We start from the raw sequence: 8,122 nt of genomic DNA, 5'->3' as shown, positions 1-8,122 counted from the left end.
AATAAAAAAGGTAAAGAAAGATACTGAGGGACACTTCATGATGATAAAGGGAATCATGCACCAAGAAGACATAACACTTATTAATATCTATGCTCCCGATCAGGGAGTCTCAAAATATGTAAAGCAATTACTAACAGAATTAAAGGGGAAACAGACCAAAACACTGTCATAGTAAGAGACCTAAATACCCCACTGTCGGATAAGTACAGATCATCCAAACAGAAAATCGATAAGGAAACAACATCCTTAAATGACACATTAAACAAACTGGACATAATTGACATATACAGAGCCTTCCATCCCAAAACTGCTGCTTATACATTCTTCTCCAGTGCACATGAAACATTCTCAAGAATCGACTACATACTGGGACACAGAAATAGCCTCAACAAATATAAGAGGGTTGAAATCATACCAACCATATTCTCTGATCATAATGCTTTGAAACTAGAGATCAACTGCAAAAAGAAATCGGGAGGAACCACAAATACATGGAGGTTAAAAAACATGCTACTGAAGAATAACAGGGTCAGGGAAGAAATAGATCAAGAGACATAGAAACGAATGATAATGACAGTACAACATATCGAAACTTTTGGGACATGTCAAAAGTGATCATAAGAAGATAGTTCATATCATTACAGGCCTATCTCCAAAAACTAGAACAAGCACAAATAAACAAGCTAATGCTTCATCTTAAAAAACTAGAAAAGGAAGAACAAATGAGGCCTAAATTCAGCAGAAGGAAAGAAATTGTCAAAATAGAGCAGAAATAAATGAAATTGAAAACAAACAAACAAACAAAAAAACAATAGAAAAAGTAAATACAACAAGGAGCAGGTTCTTTGAGAAGGTTAATAAAATTGACAAACCCCTGGCTGACTCACTAAAGAAAAAAAAGAAAGGACACAAATAAACAAAATCAGGGATGAAAGGGGAAATTACGACTGGCATTGCAGAAATACAAAGGATCATGCAAGAATATTATGAAAAAGTATATAATAACAAATTTAATAACCTAGAAGAAATGGACCAGTACTTAGAAAAATACAATCTTCCTAGACTGAATCAAGAAGATCTGGAATATCAAAATAGACCGATCTACACTATGGAAATTAAAACAATCATCAAAAACCTACCAAAAAGTAAAAGTCCAGGATGAGATGGCTTCACCAGTGAATTCTACCAAACATTCAAAGAAGATTTAATACCTGTTATCCTCAAACTCTTCCAAAAAATCAAAGAGGAGGCAATACTTCCTAACTCATTTTATGAGGCCAATATTACTCTGAAACCAAAACCTGGTAAAGATAACACAAAAAAAGAAAACTACAGACTGATATCTCTCATGAACACAGATGCAAAAATCCTTAATAGGATACTAGTGAGCCAAATACAGCAACATGTTTAAAAGATTATACACTACGATCAAGTGGGCTTCATCCCAAAGGCACCAGGATAGTTCAACATACGCAAATCGATTAATGTGATACACTACACAAGCAAATTAAAAAATAAGAATCATATGATCATATCAATAGATGCAGAAAAAGCCTTCGACAAGATACAGCATTCATTTATGATCAAAATGCTTAACAAAATTGTTATAAAAGGAAAGTACCTTAACATAATAAAGGCCATATATGACAAACCCTCAGCCAACATAATATTTAATGGTGAAAAACTAAAAACCTTCTCCCTAAGATCAGGAACAAGGTGAGGCTGTCCACTATCACCACTGTTATTCAATATAACATTGGAGGTCCTAGCAAGTGCGATCAGGCAAGAGACAGATATAAAAGGCATCCAAATAGGAAACGAAGAAGTCGAACTGTCACTATTTGCAGATGACATGATTCTCTATATAGAAAACCCTAAAAACTCTACAAGAACACTACTAGAAACAATAAGCAAAGACAGTAAAGTCTCTGAATACGAAATCAATGTTCAAAAATCCATAGTGTTCCTATACTCTAATAATGAAGCGTCAGTAAAAGAAGTGGAAAAAATAATTTCTTTTGAAATTGCACCAAAAAGAATAAAATACCTAGGAATAAATTTAACAAAACATGTGAAAGACCTATATAATGAAAAGTACAAGACCTCATTAAAAGAAATTGAGGAATATACAAAGAAATGGAAAGATATTTCGTGTTCTTGGATTGGAAGAATCAACATAGTTAAAATGACTATATTACCTAAAGCATTATACAGATGTAATGCAATCCCCATCAACACCCCACCGGCATTTTTTAAAGACATGGAACGAAAAATCATCAGATTTGTATGGAAGCACAAAAGACCCCGAATCGCCAAAGCCATCGTGTGAAAGAAGAACGAGGCTGGAGGCATCACTCTGCCTGACTTCAAAGTATACTACAAAGAAGCAGTAATAAAAACGGCATGGTATTGGCAGAAAAACAGACGCATGGACCAGTGGAACAGAATCAAGAGTCCAGAAGTGAACCCATATTTATATGGGCAAATAATTTTCAACAAAATAGCCAAAAACATACAGTGGAGAAAGGAAAGCCTCTTCAATAAATGGTGCCAGGAAAACTGGAATTCCACCTGCAAAAGAATGAAACTAGACTGTTGTCTACCACCACCCACCAAAATTAACTCAAAATGGATTAAGGACCTGACTATGAGACCGGAAACAGTAAAATGCATAGAAGAAAACATAAAAACTAAATTCAAGGACCTTGGACTTAAAGAAGATGTTATGAATTTGACCTCAAAAGCAAGGGAAATAAAAGCTAAAATAAATGAATGGGACTACATTGAACTAAAAAGCTTCTGCTCAGCAAAAGAAATCATCAACAAGGTAAAGAGACGACCATCTGAATGGGAAAACATATTTGCAAGCAACGCCTCCGATAAGGACCTAATATCCAAAATATAGAAAGAACTCATATGACTCAATAACAACAAAAAAAACAAATGATGCAATCAAAAAATGGACAGTGGACCTGAACAGACACTTCTCCCTAGAGGACATACAAAAGGCCATTTTCAACATTGCTAGCTTTAGAGAAATGCAAATCAAAACCATAATGAGATACCATCTCACACCTGTTAGAATAGCTATTATCAACAGGACAAGTAATAACAAATGTTGGAGAGAATGCAGAGAAAAAGGAACCCTCATACACTGCGGGTAGGACTGCAAATTGGTACAGCCACTATGGAAAACAGTATGGAAGTTCTTCAGAAAACTAAGGATTGGTCTACCATATGATACAGCAATCCTTCTACTGGGCATTTACCCCAAAGACTTGAAAACCCATATACAAAAAGATATTTCCACACCAATGTTCATAACAGCATTATTCATGGTGGCCAGGATATGGAAACAACTGAAGTGTCCTACGATAGATGATTGGCTAAAGAAGCCATGGTACATATATACAATGGAATATTACTCAGCCATAAGAAAAGATGAAATACTACCATTTGGGACAACATGAATGGACCTCGAGATAATCATGCTAAGCAAAATAAGCCAGACTGGAAAAGTTGAAAACCACATGATATCACTTATATGTGAGATATAAACCTAAAGAGTATTTAGGTCCCCTACTATGATAGTGTTTTGGTCTGTTTCTCCCTTTAGTTCTGTTAGTACTTGCTTTACATATTTTGAGGTTCTCTGATAAGGAGCATAGATATTAATAAGTGTTATGTCTTCTTGGTGCATGATTCCCTTTATCATCATGAAGTGTCCCTCAGTATCTTTCTTTACCTTTTTTATTTTGAAGTCTATTTCATCCAATATTAGTACCACTACTCCCACTTTTCTCTGAATGCCATTTGCTTGAAATATCGTTTTCCACCCTTTCCATTTGAGTGTGTATTTGTCTTTGGAGCTGAGATGTGTCTCCTGAAGGCAGCATATGGTTGGGTTTTGTTTTTTGATCCATTCTGCAACTCTGTGCCTTTTAATTGGTGAGTTCAGTCCATTTACATTTAGGGTGATTATTGAAATATGAGGTCTTTTTATAGCCATTGTCTCTTTTGCTTTCTGGTAGCTCAGTGTTTCCATTGCCCACTTGTCCTTGTGTTTCTGTTTTCTCTAATTTGGTTGGCTTTTGTGGGTTTTGCCTCTGGTTCTTCTTGTTTTATGTTATATACTTCAGTTCTGAATCTTTGGTGTGTGGTTACCATTATGAATATGTAAAGGATATATATATATATATATATATACACAGTCGTTCATTTTCTTCTGCATGTGCTTTATTGCCATTTCTCTTTGCGAATTTGAATTTTTGAATCCTCCCCTTTTTCAGTCATTATTACTTCAATTTTTCCGTATTTATGCTGAACATTCATTACTATCTTGCTATAGCAATTCTCTTCATATTGTTTAAGCTTATAATGCCCTGTTCTTAGTAAAGGTTGCACTCCTCTGCTTCTATTTGCCTGATAGTCACTTTACTCCTAATATGGTTTTTTAAATTTCGTTATTTTGTTTTAGGTGAGCTGACTTTTTTGAGTATTTCCTGTAGTGCAGGCCCTGTAGTGGAGAATTCCCTCAATTTTTGTATGTCTGGAAGGGTCTTAATTTCTCCTTTATATCTAAAGAAGAGCTTAGCTGGATACATTATTCTAGGCTGGTAGTTCCTTTCACTTAATAGTTTAAATATTTGATTCCATTCCTTTCTAGCTTGTAAGGTTTGTGTTGAGAAGTCAGATGATAATCTATGGGTTTTCCTTTATATATTATGATCTTCTTTTCCCTAGCTGCCCTGAGAATTCTGTCTTTGTTGTTGATTTTTGATAACTTTAATACAATGTGACTTGGTGAAGGCCTTTTCGGGTTGAGATAATTGGGTGTTCTATTGACTTCTTGAATTCCAAGCTCCAGCTCATTCCTTAGATTTGGGAAATTCTTGTACATTGTTTGTCTGAAAATGCTTTCTCTGCTCCTTTTCCTCACCTTAGGTAATGCTCATTATTCTTATGTTTCCTCTCCTGATGGTATCAGCTAGTTCTTGTATTCCTCTTTCGTTATTTTTCATTCTTCGGTTTCTCTCATTTTTCTTCTGACTTATTTCTAGATTTCTGTCTTTGATATTATTGATCCTCTCCTCAATTTGGTCGACTCTATTTCCCAAGCTTGCTATTTCATTTTTCAACTCTTGCCATGTGCTCTTCATCTCCAGAAGTTCTATTTGGTTCTCTTAGTTTCAATATCCTTGCTCTGCTAAACTAGCTGTTTTTTCAATTCCTGAAATTGCTGACTTGAGTTGTTTTGGATCTCACTGAGTTTTTTCAGAAGTACCATCCTGAATTCTCTGTCATTTAAATCACATATTTCTGTGTTTGTAAGCTTATTTTCTGGAGATTTTTCTCTTTCTTTCTGAGATGCCTTGTCACACTTTGGTTGTGCATGGTGTTTAATGGACTATTTCTGTGCCTGGGCATTAATGGAAGTGTATTCTATTGTTTTGCAAGAAAGAAGATATATTATATAAAGATCTCTCTTTAGTCTGCTGCAAAGAAGGCGCTTTTCTTTTGGTTCCCAGTAGGTGGCATCTAAGCCTCTTGGATCCCTGCTTTATATAAAGCCTAAATGTCTTTTTTATTTTCTTGTAGATATTTAATCACGTTTGCTACTATCAATTTCAGTCCCTGTCAGTGTTAGCAACAGTTTCGGTAGTGTTTGCTCAGATTCCCCCAGGGCTCCGCAGTGATCGGTCTCAGAGGGTATTAGGGGAGGGACCCTCTGGGTTGGGAGTTGTAGGCTGCAGCTTAGCCTCGGTTTGGAATTGGGGCCGGTGAAAATCAACTGTTGTTTCCCTTCTGTTCCATCCCACTTCTCTGCTTTCTGCCCTGATTACTGGGCCCTGCTGCCGGCTGCTAGAAGTTCCAGCACTTCCAGGCAGGCTGATCAGGGAAGTCACCGCACCTTCATCCCTCCCCCTCTTCCTGCAAGGAGCTCTGGTGGCTGCAAGAGGCAGCTTCTTTATTTCTCCAAGTCCACTGCCCAACACCCGGGGTTCTGACCTATGGTAGTTCTTATGCGCAGATCCCACGCTCAGATGTGCTGGTGTGCAGTTTGGGTGTTTTTTGTTGAGTTTTAGATGTTCAGCTTATTGTTGTTTCAGGGGAGAGAGATCTGAGGATATCTCTCATTCCACCATGTTTCCTTGCCATCTCTCGGAACCACTATAGAGTAATTTGCAGTCTTATAACACTTCCAACACAAATAATTAAACAAGTATCTTCTAAAAATATTTCCTATACCATGATACCATATTACACCTAAAATATTAACAATAATTTTTTATACCACCTGCTAACTTGTTCATAATAAAATTTTCAATTGTCCTCAGAATACCATCTATAGAAGTTTCTTCCAACTAAGATAAAATCATGCATTGGTTATTATGTTTCTTTTAACCTAGATTCTTTTTTTGTTTTTTTTTAATGACATTAACAACGTGAAGATGCTAGACCAAAAGATTCAGATGAAATGTTCTGGCAATGACACTACATAGATGATCTGCATAGTTCAAGTTGCATCATCTCAGCAGGCACATGTTGACTCATTGCTTCCCTATTTGTGATGCTAATTTGGTCACTAGGTTAAGGCGTTGACAGTCAGATCTATCCACTGTAGAAATACATTTTCCCTTTGTCATAGCCAAGTTATCTGGTACTGTTCAAAAGTCTTGTTCCCCACCAACATTTCTCTTAATGGATAGAGCATTTATTGATGATTCTTGCTTGAAAAAAATTATTTTATTAAAGATTGCAGTGTGGGTAACTTTCTAAGTCTATCATTCCTCTTTCATTTATTATCTGGCTTTCTTTCTGTTTCAAAACAAATTTTAAACCTGTCCCTCATCAGCTGAAGATGAACTACAATTCTTCCCAATTATGGAGGATAAATTCTAGTTACCCTTTAATTACTAATCTTTTGTATAAGGAGATGATATGTCACCTTAATGCTGGCAAATTTGCTTATTTAGTGTTTATTTGTTTACTTACTTATTATTTGAGTATAGACGTAGACCAGTGGATTTTTATTTATCCAATATGTTCAATTAATTATAGTCATCATTTTTGATGCTTATTATGCCAAATATTAGCAGTGGTAGCTCCTCTCAATTGGCTTGCATGTCATATTTCAACACTACTTACTCAAACCATTTCTCCAAGAAATTTTGGTTCCTTTAACTGGGGAATAGTATGTGGAAACTAAGATAATTGGGCTAGTGATATCCATTACTACAAGGATGGCATTGCATCAAGACTCTTTCAATGGACAGAAATATTATGTACATATATTTTAAAAATCATGAATTTTCATAGATTTTTCAGTTAACATTTAACATTACAATTTTTCTTAACTTCTTTGATGTGACATTAATTGACTCCTATTCACCTCAATGAAGAGGGAAAGATTCAAGCCCTAGGATTAGGGAAATAGCTGAACATACAATACCTGAAACTGGACAGATAAGATAGTTTATTAGTCACATATACTCAAAACCTTGGGAAAGGGCACTATACTTTATGTAGGGCCACACAGAGGTTGTACTCAAGAACAGTGTGAAGAACCAGAAGCTGTAAGGGGCAGCCTTTGTTGTATCAGGAGAGTGAAAGTACAACGTGATGATTCAGTATTTTTATATATTGTGGAATAATTACCTCATTAAGTCTAGTTAACATCCATCACCATAATTACAGTTTTTTTCTTGTGTTGAGGACTTTTAAGATCTACTCTCTTAGCCACTTTTCATTCAACATAGTATTATTAACTATAGTCATCATGCTGCACATTACATCTCAAGACTTAATAATTTTACAAATAGAAGTTTATGTCTTTTAACCACCTTCCCCTATTTCTTCCACTCTCAAACCCCCTCTTCTGGCAACTACCTGTCTGTTCTCTATGTCTATGAGTTTGTTTTGTTGTTATTTCAATTTCACATATAAGTGGGATCATATAGTATTTTTCTTTTTCTGTTGGGCTTATTTCACTTAACACAATGTCCTCAAGGTCCATTTATGTTATCACAAATGGCAAGATTTCATTCTTTTTATGTTTGAAGAGTATTCCATTGTGTGTGTGTGTATGTATATATATATATATACATATTCCAGTGTGTGT

The sequence above is a fragment of the Pteropus medius genome, unplaced genomic scaffold (assembly GCF_902729225.1).
Source record: "Pteropus medius unplaced genomic scaffold, Ma_sr-lr_union100, whole genome shotgun sequence".
Lineage (NCBI taxonomy): Eukaryota > Metazoa > Chordata > Mammalia > Chiroptera > Pteropodidae > Pteropus > Pteropus medius.
The sequence above is the reverse complement of the archived record's forward strand: the minus strand, read 5'-3'. Positions refer to the sequence as shown.